This window comes from Oncorhynchus nerka, linkage group LG5 (assembly GCF_034236695.1).
Source record: "Oncorhynchus nerka isolate Pitt River linkage group LG5, Oner_Uvic_2.0, whole genome shotgun sequence".
NCBI classification, from domain to species: Eukaryota; Metazoa; Chordata; class Actinopteri; order Salmoniformes; family Salmonidae; genus Oncorhynchus; species Oncorhynchus nerka.
In genome coordinates this window covers 60,259,741-60,274,433 of record NC_088400.1, presented here as the reverse complement: position 1 = coordinate 60,274,433, position 14,693 = coordinate 60,259,741, and the positions used below count along the sequence as shown (strand labels likewise).

At 42.5% G+C, this 14,693-nt stretch overlaps 2 pseudogenes; both read right to left on the bottom strand.

The window, feature by feature from the left end:
- Positions 1-5,724: 5,724 nt before the first annotated feature.
- LOC115129746 (ras-related protein Rab-9A-like) lies at positions 5,725-10,494 on the bottom strand (annotated as a pseudogene).
- Positions 10,495-11,612: 1,118 nt separating this feature from the next.
- On the bottom strand, positions 11,613-14,338 carry LOC135571816 (transcription elongation factor A N-terminal and central domain-containing protein-like; annotated as a pseudogene).
- Between the last annotated feature and the right edge of the window lie 355 nt (positions 14,339-14,693).

Below are 14,693 nucleotides of genomic sequence, written 5' to 3'. Positions count from 1 at the left end.
TTTGTATACGATCACGTGTCTTTCTTTAACGTTGGAACCCATTTCCAAGTAAAAAAAATCACACACGTCCCAGTGTTTTTATAGTCTTACGTCCAACAAAAAATGATATATAGTACCAGTCAAAAGTTTGGACACACTTACTCATTCAATGGTTTTTCATTATTTTTCAAATGTTCTACATTGTAGAATAATAGTGAAGACATCAAAGCTAGGAAATAACAGATGGAACCATGTAGTAACCAAAAAAGTGTTTTTTTTATTTCAGATTCTTCAAATTAGCCACCCTATTGCCTTGATGACAGCTTTGCACACTTTTTGAATTCTCTCAACCATCTTCATGGGGTTAAAAGTTAATTTGTGGAATTTATTTCCTTCTTTCCATCAAGTGCTATGATGAAACTGGCTTTCATGGGCACCGCCACAGGAAAGGAAGACCCAGAGTTACCTCTGCTGCAGAGAATAAGTTCATTAGAGTTACCAGCCTCAGAAATTGCAACCCAAATAAATGCTTCAGAGTTCAAATAACAGACATCTCAACATCAACTGTTCAGAGGAGACTGTGAATCAGGCCTTCATGGTCGAATTGCTGTAAAGAAACTACTACTAAAGGACAATAAGAAGAGACTTGCATGGGCCAAGAAACACAAGCAATGGACATTAGACCGGTGGAAATATGTCTGATGAATCCAAATGTTAGATTGTGTGGTTCCCACCGTGAAGCATGGAGGAGGTGTGATGGTGCTTTGCTGGTGACAGTGATTTATTTAGAATTCAAGGCACACTTAACCAGCATGGCTACCACAGCATTCTGCAGCGATACACCATTCCATCTGGTTGTGCTTAGTGGGACTATCATGTTTTTCAACAAGACATTGATGCAACACACTTCCAGGCTGTGTAAGGGCTATTTGACCAAGAAGGAGAGTGATGGAGTGCTGCATCAGATGACCTGGCTTCCACAGTCACCCAACCTCAACCCAATTGAGATGGTTTGGGATGAGTTGGACCGCAGAGTGAAGGAAAAGCAGTCAACAAGTTCTCAGAGTATGTGGGAACTCCAAATCAAATCAAATTTTATTTGTCACACACATGGTTAGCAGATGTTAATGCGAGTGTAGCGAATGCTTTTCCAAGACTGTTGAGTGTAGCGAGTGTAACGAATGCTTTTCCAAGACTGTTGCTTTTCCAAGACTGTTGGAAAAGCATTCCATGTGAAGGTGGTTGAGAGAATGCCAAGAGTGTCCAAAATGTTCATCCAGGCAAAGGGTGGCTACTTTGAAGAATCTAAAATCTACACTTTTTTGGTTACTACATGATTCCATATGTGATATTTCATAGTTTATGTAGAAAATAGTAAAAATAAAGAAAAACCCTTGAATGAGTAGGTGTGTTCAAACGTTTGACTGGTACTGTATATGCTGAGAGAACTTGGTGGAGGGAGGAGGTGAGGGCCCTCGGAGTGTGGTGTCAGGAAAATAACCTCACACTCAACGTCAACAAAACTAAGGAGATGATTGTGGACTTCAGGAAACAGCAGAGGGAACACCCCCCTATCCACATTGATGGAACAGTAGTGGAGAGGGTAGTAAGTTTTAAGTTCCTCGGCGTACACATCACAGACAAACTGAATTGGTCCACCCACACAGACAGCATCGTGAAGAAGGCGCAGCAGCGCCTCTTCAACCTCAGGAGGCTGAAGAAATTCGGCTTGTCACCAAAAGCACTCACAAACTTCTACAGATGCACAATCGAGAGCATCCTGTCGGGCTGTATCACCCCCTGGTACGGCAACTGCTCCGCCCACAACCGCAAGGCTCTCCAGAGGGTAGTGAGGTCTGCACAACGCATCACCGGGGGCAAACTACCTGCCCTCCAGGACACCTACACCACCCGATGTCACAGGAAGGCCATAAAGATCTTCAAGGACAACAACCACCCGAGCCACTGCCTGTTCACCCCGCTATCATCCAGAAGGCGAGGTCAGTACAGGTGCATCAAAGCTGGGACCGAGAGACTGAAAAACAGCTTCTATCTCAAGGCCATCAGACTGTTAAACAGCCACCACTAACATTGAGTGGCTGCTGCCAACACACTGACTCAACTCCAGCCACTTTAATAATGGGAATTGATGGGAAATTATGTAAAATATATCACTAGCCACTTTAAACAATGCTACCTAATATGTTTACATACCCTACATTATTCATCTCATATGTATATGTATATACTGTACTCTATATCATCTACTGCATCTTTATGTAATACATGTATCACTAGCCACTAACTATGTCACTTTGTTTACATACTCATCTCATATGTATATACTGCACTCAATACCATCTACTGTATCTTGCCTATGCCGCTCTGTACCATCACTCACTCATATATCTTGATGTACATATTCTTATCCCCTTACACTTGTGTCTATAAGGTAGTAGTTTTGGAATTGTTAGCTAGATTACTTGTTGGTTATTACTGCATTGTCGGAACTAGAAGCACAAGCATTTCGCTACACTCGCATTAACATCTGATAACCATGTGTATGTGACAAATAAAATTGGATTTGCTGCAGGCTGCCAGTTTGGGAACCCTGCTGTAAAAATGACTGGTTTGCATTTGAATACTGGTGACATAACTGTCTTTTGTCAAATTATCAACTATATATATATATATGTATATATATATATACTGCTCAAAAAAATAAAGGGAACACTAAAATAACACATCCTAGATCTGAATGAATTAAATATTCTTATTAAATACTTTTTTCTTTACATAGTTGAATGTGCTGACAACAAAATCACACAAAAATTATCAATGGAAATTAAATTTATCAACCCATGGAGGTCTGGATTTGGAGTCACACTCAAAATTAAAGTGGAAAACCACACTACGGGCTTATCCAACCTTGATGTAATGTCCTTAAAACAGGTCAAAATGAGCGAGACATGATGTCCCAGATGTGCTCAATTGGATTCAGGTCTGGGGAACGGGCGGGCCAGTCCATAGCATCAATGCCTTCCTCTTGCAGGAACTGCTGACACACTCCAGCCACATGAGGTCTAGCATTGTCTTGCATTAGGAGGAACCCAGGGCCAACCGTACCAGCATATGGTCTCACAAGGGGTCTGAGGATCTCATCTCGGTACCTAATGGCAGTCAGGCTACCTCTGGCGAGCACATGGAGGGCTGTGTGGCCCCCCAAAGAAATGCCACCCCACACCATGACTGCCCCACCGCCAAACCGGTCATGCTGGAGGATGTTGCAGGCAGCAGAACGTTCTCCACGGCGTCTCCAGACTCTGTCACGTGCTCAGTGTGAACCTGCTTTCATCTGTGAAGAGCACAGGGCGCCAGTGGCGAATTTGCCAATCTTGGTGTTCTCTGGCAAATGCCAAACGTCCTGCACGGTGTTGGGCTGTAAGCACAACCCCCACCTATGGACGTCGGGCCCTCGTACCACCCTCATGGAGTCTGTTTCTGACAGTTTGAGTAGACACATGCACATTTGTGGCCTGCTGGAGGTCATTTTGCAGGGCTCTGGCAGTGCTCCTCCTTGCACAAAGGCGGAGGTAGCGATCCTGCTGCTGGGTTGTTGCCCTCCTCGTCTCCTGATGTACTGGCCTGTCCCCTGGTAGTGCCTCCATGCTCTGGACACTACGCTGACAGACACAGCAAACCTTCTTGCCACAGCTCGCATTGATGTGCCATCCTGGATGAGCTGCACTACCTGAGCCACTTGTGTGGGTTGTAGACTCCGTCTCTTGCTACCACTAGAGTGAAAGCACTGCCAGCATTCAAAAGTGACCAAAACATCAGCCAGGAAGCATAGGAACTGAGAAGTGGTCTGGGGTCACCACCTGCAGAACCACTCCTTTATTGGGGGTGTCTTGCTAATTGCCTATAATTTCAACCTGTTGTCTATTCCATTTGCACAACAGCATGTGAAATTTGTCAGTGTTGCTTCCTAAGTGGACAGTTTGATTTCACAGAAGTGTGATTGACTTGGAGTTACATTGTGTTGTTTAAGTGTTCCCTTTATTTTTTTTGAGCAGAGTATATATATTTTTTTAACATAGAAACAAACTACAATAGGCTTACAGTTTTTGGTATGTCATGGTTGGTCTTGTTTTACAGCACAACGTAGAAACACCTGGTATGCATTCACGACTGGTTTCCTTGGGGCTATAGTACACACAACTCATTACATTTACATTTAAGTCATTTAGCAGACGCTCTTATCCAGAGCGACTTACAAATTGGTGCATTCACCTTATGACATCCAGTGGAACAGTAGTGCATCTAAATCTTTTAAGGGGGGATTACTTTATCCTATCCTAGGTATTCCTTAAAGAGGTGGTGTTTCAGGTGTTTCCGGAAGGTTAACTCATGATAGCACAAGTCCGCTAATAGCCTACTTATCACAAACTATGGCCCTGGGTTTGCTGCTCCATTCCTAAATGGTTAGTGCAGGTCCAGGCAACATAACATTAAGAAGCCATTCATTTCCAAACTCTCCGAGAACAGTTAGGCTAGCTAATGCACTTATATCCTGAGGCTTCGGGTGCACTAGTTCGCATAATGAGTGACTGTAAATAAATTAAAGCTAAATGTTTTTGTAGCTAAAAAAAAAAAATCGACATGCTTCAGTGAGCCGACATTCCTATTGAACACACATTAACATGGCTATAAAAAGGCTGTTGACGGTTGATCTGGAAATGGGATGAGATTAAACATGTTAAAGCTCTAACAGTCATTATGAATGCTGGACATACTTATGGATGTTGATGGGAGTCCATTAGACGTTGGTCTGCACTATAGACCACGTGATCCAGCCAATGAACGGCTTCGAATTCACATCGCCCATCAAGTGAGAATAATCAGAGAACTGGGTTTGACTAGAATCTTCTTTCCATTTGTACAATGACGGAGACTGGACAGAACCATCTGGTTTTACCCCAACACATACTGTTGTTCAGTTAGCCTGTGTACTGAATACCACCACTAACGTTAATTCAAAATACGATTTAACAAATCAACAATATTAATTTGGCACATTCAGCCCATTTAATAGATGGGATGACAATGTAATATTTCCCATGCGGCTCAATTGGTATAGCATGGCGCTTGCAGGGTTGTGGGTTCGTTTCCCATGGGGGACCAGTATGAAAAAGTACTGCACTCACTACTAAGTTGCTCTGCATTAGAGCGTCTGCTATGACCAAAATGTAAATACTTAGTCATTACTGTATCTGTCTTTCAGCACAGTAGTAGTGCAACTCTTAGGAGGAGGAATGCACAACAAAGTAATCTCTTGATCGTAGTGGTCACTGATAACACTCACACACACACACACACACACTCTCGCCAGCACAAAGGAATGTCAAATAGCAGGCCCAACTATGTACACTCCTGTGTATGATGAAACTTATATAGCCTAAGTGGGTCGGTGTGTATGACGTTATGAACAGGCTGTGTGTCCGCGTGCACATGCAGTCGTGTAAACCAAGGGAGGAGCACAGAGCAGAACGAATGCATTAACCACAGCTAAAAAAGGAGAATTGGAACCAAGTGGCCGTTGGTATCATCAGTACTCACAAGTTACAGCCAAGTTGGCCAGAATTGGGCAGCAGAAGTTCAAATGAGCTCCTACTGTCTCTTTAAAAAGGCCCAGTGCAGTCAAAATTCATATTGTATAACAGCTGATTAAACAAACACTGTAAAAACTGTGAAAAAATGTGATCAGTTTATTTCCTGATAGTTGGTGGTTGAAAATACAATCTACACAGGACATTATAATCAGCAGGTTTGCATGGGCGGGAGTTTCAGCTTTCCATGGTGACATCACTATGCGGTTGATTGGTTAATAGACCAATAACAAAAGACAGTTCCAAACCCCTCTTCCAATAACAGCTAGTTTTCCCAGTCTTAGTCATATTCTTGCTTGAGAAATATTTTTTTGCTAAAAATCCATTTTTGCCCATTTTAAATTGAGATAAACAGCTTCATTGGGCCTTCAAGAGTCAAATAAAGGTAATCACCCCTACATATCAGCAGCAGGAGGCACCAGAGTGCGGCTTCCTGTGCAACTCCATTGTGTCCGTCGGGATGAGGTGCTCCCCCCCTTCCTCCTGCGCCAGCACCCTCCTCACCGCCTCCTCAAACGCCGCCGCCACGTTGGTAGAGTCCTTGGCGCTTGTCTCGAAGTATGGGTGGCCGCCGTTGTCGCGGCACCACTGGCGGGCGTCCTCGCCCGAAACCTGCCTCTCTGGCACATCCAACTTATTACCCAGGATCACGAATGGGAACTTCTCGGGTTCCTTGACATCAGCGTAGTAGGCAAACTCTTTCTTCCAGTTCTTGAGATTGTGGAAGCTCTGGTTGTCATCCATGCTGAAGGTTAGGAGACAACAGTCGGAGCCACGGTAGAAAGGTGTCCGGAGCGAGCGGAAGCGCTCCTGGCCCGCCGTGTCCCAGATTTGGAGCGTCACAGTGCGCCCATCCACCTCCAGCTCCTTGTTTAGGAACTCCACGCCAATGGTGTGGAAGAGATGCGTGTCAAACTTGTTGGTGACGTAGCGGTTCATGAGAGAGGACTTGCCCACGCCGCCGTCCCCCAGGAGGATCACCTTGAGCAGGGACGACTTGGCTGTCATGGCTGGGCTTGGGCCTGGGCTGAAGGGTTGGTGGAGTAGCTGGCTAGGGGGGAGATGGTCTGGGAAGCGCTGCTGCTACCTGACAAATAGATGACAGTCATTCAGGTTAATCAATCAACTGATTGATTGCTCTGTTAACCGTCTGTGAAAAGAAAATGAGATTAAGAAACACAGATTAACAATATGAACACAGTACCTCATCTGTAGTCAGCTAAAGTCAAATCAGTCACAATGCTATACAGTCTGGTAGTTGATATCTTATCCAATGAAGACGTAGCATTTTCCTGCCCGACATTAACTGTTGTAGGAGTTGTAATATTCTCAGCATGTGTCACATGGACAATGATCAGATGAGCATCTCTTAGAGAATCACATGAGCAAAGCTGTTGCCAGAGGCCACACACACACACACACACCACGAGACCGGTTTTGCATGCATAAAGCTCGGCTTCAGAGCAGACACTTTGCATTAAATACACGGGGTGAGTTTGGCCGATCGTAAAGTAGACAACGATAGGCCTAAAAAACTTAGTTTATCCTACCACAATACAGTAGTACAGTTGAGTATAGAATGCATTGTGTAAGGACACAAGAGACAGTTCCAGTAATACATTCTTAACTGTTGCAACACATGCCATTTCTTACCGTTATGTATCAGGGCAAACCATAGCCTAATTCAGCACCTGTTAGAAAAAAACAGAAGGCAACATGTCAAAGGATTCCATGACGTGCATTTAATGAGGCCTTTAAGTTCCTGTAATTAGAATGAATGTCGTTCATTTCAACCCTATTAGTCTAATGGATGTCTGGTATGGGTATTACAATTCCAGGTTGTTGTAGGCCTTGGTTATTAATCCAGTAACACACAAACACACTGACGGGTTCAATGTTTCTGCTATTAAGCAATGACCGACGTTGCACGCTGCTGAGAAAGTAAAGAAGAGTGTTATCCTTAAACAAACAAAGACCCAAATTAGTCCAAGAGACCAGATGGGTCAACCCACTTGCGGTTCTATGAATTATATTTCAAGTTTTTTTAAATTTTTATGTATGAGAAGAAACAGAAAATCCGATCATCAAATTCCTAACATCCCTGGTGAGACCTGTTTGAGCCTTCTTCCAGAGTGACAATTTTAAACAGGCCTCCAACTGTTATCTGGTTGGTGATGAAGGGGTTAGAATGAGTAGAGAAATGTGAGCTTATCACCCCCTCAATGCCTCTCCATCACATAATCGATCAATGTCTCGTCTCGGATTGAGGTAGTGTTCAGCAGGCTCCTCAAATACTGTGACAACACTGTGTCACTAAATTGAAATTACTTGCACCACTGACCTCTAATCAATGGAGTTAACTACTTCAGAAATCTTCTCTAGCCCTCTATCCATTTCCATAACGATATAATAACATCCAAAGGGGTAGTGAAATGGGCAAATCAGCCCAAGTAGGTCAGAGACATAGGTAACAGACGCACATCCTGTTAGTCAAATTGGTTGAAGACTTTGCCTATTGTTAGCCGCCTCAGCCAACTACAGTGAATTTAATGTGCCGGAATATATCTTGACAGAGAGGACACTGACTGACTGCACCTTTGTTATGCTGCCATTCTGCAGCTGTGGCACACACAAACACACATTTTAAAAGGGGAAGTAGGCCAACTGTTCAGTTAGAAAAAATATATATACTGTTTGAGCATTATCAGCATGGTAATCAATGTTATTCTGTTTTACTATGGTAAATGGTAATGCTCCATCTATTTAACAGAGAGCCCTACTAAAATATCATACCACTGATTTGTAGAACAAGCCAATCTGGTCCTATCCCCAGCATTACATATATCACTAGCCAACCCAGAACTTGGTTGGATAGGACATGCGCAGAAGCTTGGAATGTTTGCTTGATGACACACTTGGATAAACGTGAACACATATCCATCGCGAAGATGATCTGAAAAGGGACGTAGGCTATAGCTATAGGCTATTTGAAACAAACTTGCTTTGGTAGTACTGTAGGTTGACTGGTAGGTAAACAACAAGACTGTCGTATGGAATAAGTATAGCGGACTCCCATGGCCTAAATAATAAACAAATAATAGGAATAAAGACTGCTAGTAAATATACAGTTAATCACTTTCCGCGTTCAAAACAACTCTGAACACGGACATCCTTGACTTCAATGCGTCCAAGACAACTGGGGGAAAACGAGCTCTGACTTGGAAATATCGTTTTGAACTGTCATCCAACTCGAAATTACAATTCGGAAACTTGGGCAGCTTTTTTAGATCTCCGACCTGAAGATCGCCGACTCATGGTTTAACTTCGTTTTTTCCAGTTCCCAGTTGTCCCGAAAGCACCAAATGCTCCCTTGCCATGAACCACGTAGTCTGAGATCATGCGCGTAGCTTAAACATCAGCTGGTTTAATGTAGCTGGCTAGGCTAATTGGTAAAAATATATATAGTTAAAAAAATATATATAGTTAACATTACATGTGAAAGTCTGAAATATCTAACCACGAATAGTATCACTTGGTTACAACTGTACCTTGCTGTTTATAATGTACTTCGGCGGTGCCATCCCTTTACAAAATCCTCACGAGCGGCCGAGGTTTCCCGGTGACATGGCGCTACTGACGCTCATATGACCGATCGTTTGTCACGCCTACTGTGGGCAAAATGGATAAAGGAAGCTATTAATGTGTGTGTAATTGTGAATTTACTACTGAAAAAGTATATGAAAGTATAGCAGGAAATTTACATTCTAAACACTGATGCGTCATGGCTTTTGAATGTGGCCATGGCAATGCCCATACAAAACATCTCTGGCAATATAGTGATGACGTCACTGTAATATTCCATACAATGGGCGCGTTCCTCTGCCCAGGAGTTGCTTACACATGTCAGATTTTACAACGCAATGGATCGTTTTTTTAAAGCTAATTACATCATATGTTATAGCAATCTTTTAGTCAATGACACAGTCAATCACTCAAAGGCTGCACTTTGTCAGGGATAAGCCAAGCCCCATTGTGACAAGAACACGGTTTCCACTAGATAGCACAACCACAAAGTCAAAATTGTCTACAAAAGTCCAAATTCAGGTTAGGGTTAGGCATAACGTTAGCGGTGTAGTTAAGGTTAGGTTTAAAATCAGATTTTAAGAAGATAAATTGTAGTATGGGGTAAATTGAGCCCCGGGAGAGGGTAAATTAAGCCGTCTACAAATGTCTGTACTGAATGAAATATTACCACTACCTTTTTAAAACCATGTCTACACAATTCACATTGCAGGCTGAACACCTTAACACTTTTAACATAACAACAGGGCCTGGTCTCATATCCAAGCGATAATGCCTTGCATTATGCCTGGGAAGAAAACACTTCAAGTTGCTCAACTTGTGATTGGCTCAACCATTGGCTCAACTTACCCCAAGGCAAACATTTGACTATTTTAGCCCACACAGCTTCAAGGGTGCAATTTCATGCTAGGTTTAGGACCTCATATTGACCCCAAATGATGTATAGAACAATCGTAAAATTATCTACTTTGGTTTAGATACAAGAATCATGAAACCTCTAACACAAAGTAATATGACTTGGTGAAAATCAGTTTCTTGCACATAACTTGCTTACCACTTTTTCCATGTGGTTTCTTCCTTAACAGACTCCATGAAATTATGACCTCGTCCTAAATATTTGGTAAAAATATACATTTTGTGTATAGTTTCCCTAGAAACAAGGGTGGCTCAACTTACCCCTTTGGCCTGAACTTATCCCACTCTTCCCTACATTGTATTCTGCTGTACCTCAATGTACAGTATCAGCAATAGTGTGCTCTTTGAAAGATAGGAGAATGTGGACTTTCCACTTTATAACGTTTATCTATTGTAATATTATCAGTGTGGGAGTGGGCAGAAAAGCCTGCACAAACAATATATTAAACAGTGTGAATGTGAATGATTGTGAAGGTGTGTATGTTTGTAAGTACCACCATGCACAGTACACACATACTGCCCGAGCGCGCGCGTGTGTGTGTCTCAAAGAAAGAACGTTATCAGACAACGATTGAAAAGTTAAAGGCTATAAACAGGGAGACTATCAAAAAGATAGGGAACTGCATGGACTTTGGAAAAGCCACTCCTTGAAAATACATTTGCCATACTGACAGTGAAACACAAACTTAATTAAATTGATAAAACATAATGATATCTCCAATGACTCTGATACAGATGTCTCTGTAATGTGTACAGACACATTATAAAAACACTGATGAGAACAAATCATATACTATAATCTTACATTTCCTGCTGTTCAATGGTCATTTCAATGAAAGATATACCCATTTAGCAATGTAACTTGAACATTCTTTAGCAATATAACCATTCATTATAATCTTATCTGATATGAAATGCTGCTACCATTCCATATATCTTCAAACCCCTATCCCTGCCCACGGAGAATAACTCATTAAGCTAACTTTGTCCAACTGTCATCACAATGATGGGCTGCTGAGTCATTAGCACTAGCTGTGGGCTAGAAAGTGAAGGATCATGGGAGATCAGCAAGCCCCCGGCTGGAGGGTTTTTTCTGGATCTCAAAATTGAGATCGTAGCAGGTTAGGATAATTAGGTTAAGTTTCAGAAAACAGTTAGCTAAAATAAAATACAAATCTACTTTTGACATCAATTTGACATAAGCTGTATCCCTTCTAGACATGACCCTGCCGGAGCTGTATCTTGGGCTGATTAATGGGTCACATGCTCCTTGTGCTGCTCACAGGGTCACATGACAACAGGAAGGCCACACGGGTCTTACTCTGCAGCTCAACAGAAATGTCAACATAGGGACTACATCTTGTGTTCTCACACACAGACAGACCCCATGCTAAACACACGGTACCTATTAATGGCAAATGAGAAAGAAATTGTAAAAGAAAGAGAAACACTTTTGTATTACAGTATGTAGCGCAGCAAGTTTAATGACAATGTAATGCATACAACACATCATGTGGTAAAATGTTAAATGGAATTCTTAATTTTTGTCATTAAAACATGACATTATTCCGTTTGATAGGGTGAAGACGTATCAGCAGGATCTCGACAAAAACAAAGCAGGCATTTTACATGTGGTGTGGTGAGGATGGCATATCAGAGGCACACCCAGACGCTGTGGTACCACTGCTCCCCACACCTGCTACAGGTCACAAAGGTCATGGCATCCTGGTCTGCAGTGGCCTGGCGAACCCACGCCGGCAGAAACAGCGTGCCCCGGGACACCCTGCAGTCCGACCCCTCGCACCGCAGCTTCTGGGTGGGTGTCCCCTCCAGGTCCTGGGGGAGCCCAGGAGACCACACCGAAGGTGGCCGTTTTTGGGGTTTGTTAGGTTGGCCACCTTACCCCTGATGCAGGCCTTGTATTTGGCCTCGTTTGCACGGTGCAGCGCGTGGATGTGCACCTCTATGACGCGGGCTGCACATCCTCGTCATAGAGGTGGATGTCCAGTCCTCCTCCCCTCTGCCTCCTTGGAAGTTTCTGGATTGAGGGCACCAAGGAGGAGCTGGATGCACTTTGTCCTCAAAGCCAACTCAGAGGAATCCTTACAGGGGGAGGGTTACCCAGGGAAGTGGTGGCAGGAGTTTCTGACTGCTTTGAGAGGGTGGGCAAAATTGACTCCGAAGACAAATCACCAGCTGCCTGCCATGATGTCACCCCTTCTCCCTTAGCTCTCCCACACTTGGTCCCATTTGTGAGTGTTCTGTCTTCGGACCCAGTATGGAAAACCACATGTTCGCAAGACGCACCCAACTCCACTGGTTTACTAGCATCACCAGCCACTAGGCCACCTCTGTCTGCCAGACAAGCTATATCAGCCAGCATACTCTCTCCAACGACAGTGAATTCTTCTCTGCTTCCCTTCTCCGTTGAGATGTGATAGGGGTGGCTGTAGAGTTTCTTCCATTTTGACAACAGGTGCTTGGCAGTTTTTTTCACTGAATGGTCTGAGCAGGTATTGAGGAGTCTGTAAAGGACCCTGACGATATCTGTGCCTTGCAGCTGCTCACAAGTCACACAGGCATTATCAAGGGCAGTCAGGAGAGGCATAATGTTGCCATAGTTACCTTCCTTGTTAAATTTGTCCATTTGGAGAGCATGATGAGTGATCTGTTTTGTGTCCATGGTATGGTGGTCATATTCTTAGAGACTGGCCAGAGAAAGACTGATATGTAAATGCAATTTAGGCTACAGCTTTTGTAGGGCCATGACATTTTGTTTGATATTGGCATTGGTAACCCTTGGGCCTGCAAACATTTCTGCAGTTAATACATTTTTTTATGCAATGCTTTGAAGTGTGGCAGACACATTTGTACAGAATTTTGAAACCACATTCTAAAATGCAGCTAATGCACTTCAGGACAGGCTACACTTTTTATTTTTTTATTTCACCTTTAATTAACCAGGTAGGCTAGTTGAGAACAAGTTCTCATTTGCAACTGCGACCTGGCCAAGATAAAGCATAGCAGTGTGAACAGACAACAGAGTTACACATGGAGTAAACAATTAACAAGTCAATAACACAGTAGAAAAAAGAGTCTATATACATTGTGTGCAAAAGGCATGAGGTAGGCGGATAATTAAAATTTTGCAGATTAACACTGGAGTGATAGATGATCAGATGGTCATGTACAGGTAGAGATATTGGTGTGCAAAAGAGCAGAAAAGTAAATAAATATAAACAGTATGGGGATGAGGTAGATCAAATTGGGTGGGCTATTTACTGATAGACCATGTACAGCTGCAGTGATCGGTTAGCTGCTCAGATAGCAGATGTTTGAAGTTGGTGAGGGAGATAAGTCTCCAACTTCAGCGATTTTTGCAATTCGTTCCAGTCACAGGCAGCAGAGAACTGGAACAAAGGCGGCCAAATGAGGTGTTGGCTTAAAATGTATATTGGGAAACGGAAGCTTTGATGCAATGTGTTGGGTAAATTATATCACATCAAATATAATTTAAAAGCCCCAAACGTTATTCATATACCCCTTTTCGGTTCGAAAATTACAGCACAGCCTACCACTCGAATCGAATAGCAGTTCTCGAGCTGTCAACCGCCATTTGTTCTGTTTTCCAAACCAGATTTCTGAAAGAGGGCGCCGCTCACAGCCAGGCGGTGTCCAACTGTTACTTGTTGCAATATTGTAACAGGAAGGAAGAGGCTAAGCGAGAAGGTTTACTCCGCCCAAAATATGTCCAAGAAAAAAAGACATGAAGTGAAACATTTTTGTCTGGAGGTCAATGAGAGTGTTGAATTTGCTAAAACAAAATAATTAATATATACTTTGCTATGTGAATCTTAATTGATCGAATATAAGTTTCGTAATTGCTATTTTGTTACGAATATATTGATACAAGCGGACGCACATGGAATTTCTTTTAAAAAACAACGATTTTATATCAGAGTTATCCCTGTTGTTCACACGCGTGAATCTGCCCTCTCATTGGCTAGAATGGTCCCACCTGATCGTGACTCCTCCCGCCTGCTTCCATCTTTGAGGAAAAGTATCTCCATTGTTAGAGCGTTCACTCGACTATCTTGTCAATATAATAGAAAATCTTTGATTGTAATATGTCCATGTGACTTTTTGCCATGTTTGTTTACATTTCCATTATATGAAATATATTGTAGGCAAGGTTGAAAAACGTATTAGTTGGAAAATACATAATAATAATTAATATTCTATAAATAAAGCCATATCTTCCCATATCACATTGTTTTAAAGTATTGTTTTGAGGTCACAACTTGGTCAGCCATAATAGTGTTTGTTGCTTTGTTGTGGAGTTGTTTGTGGAGAGTAGATTACATGTTGCTGCCAACACACTGACTCAACTCCAGCCACTTTAATAATGGGAATTGATGTAAAATATATCACTAGCCACTTTAAACAATGCTACTTCATATAATGTTTACATACCCTACATTATTTATTTCATATGTATACGTATTTACTGTACTCTATATCATCTACTGCATCTTTATGTAATAAATA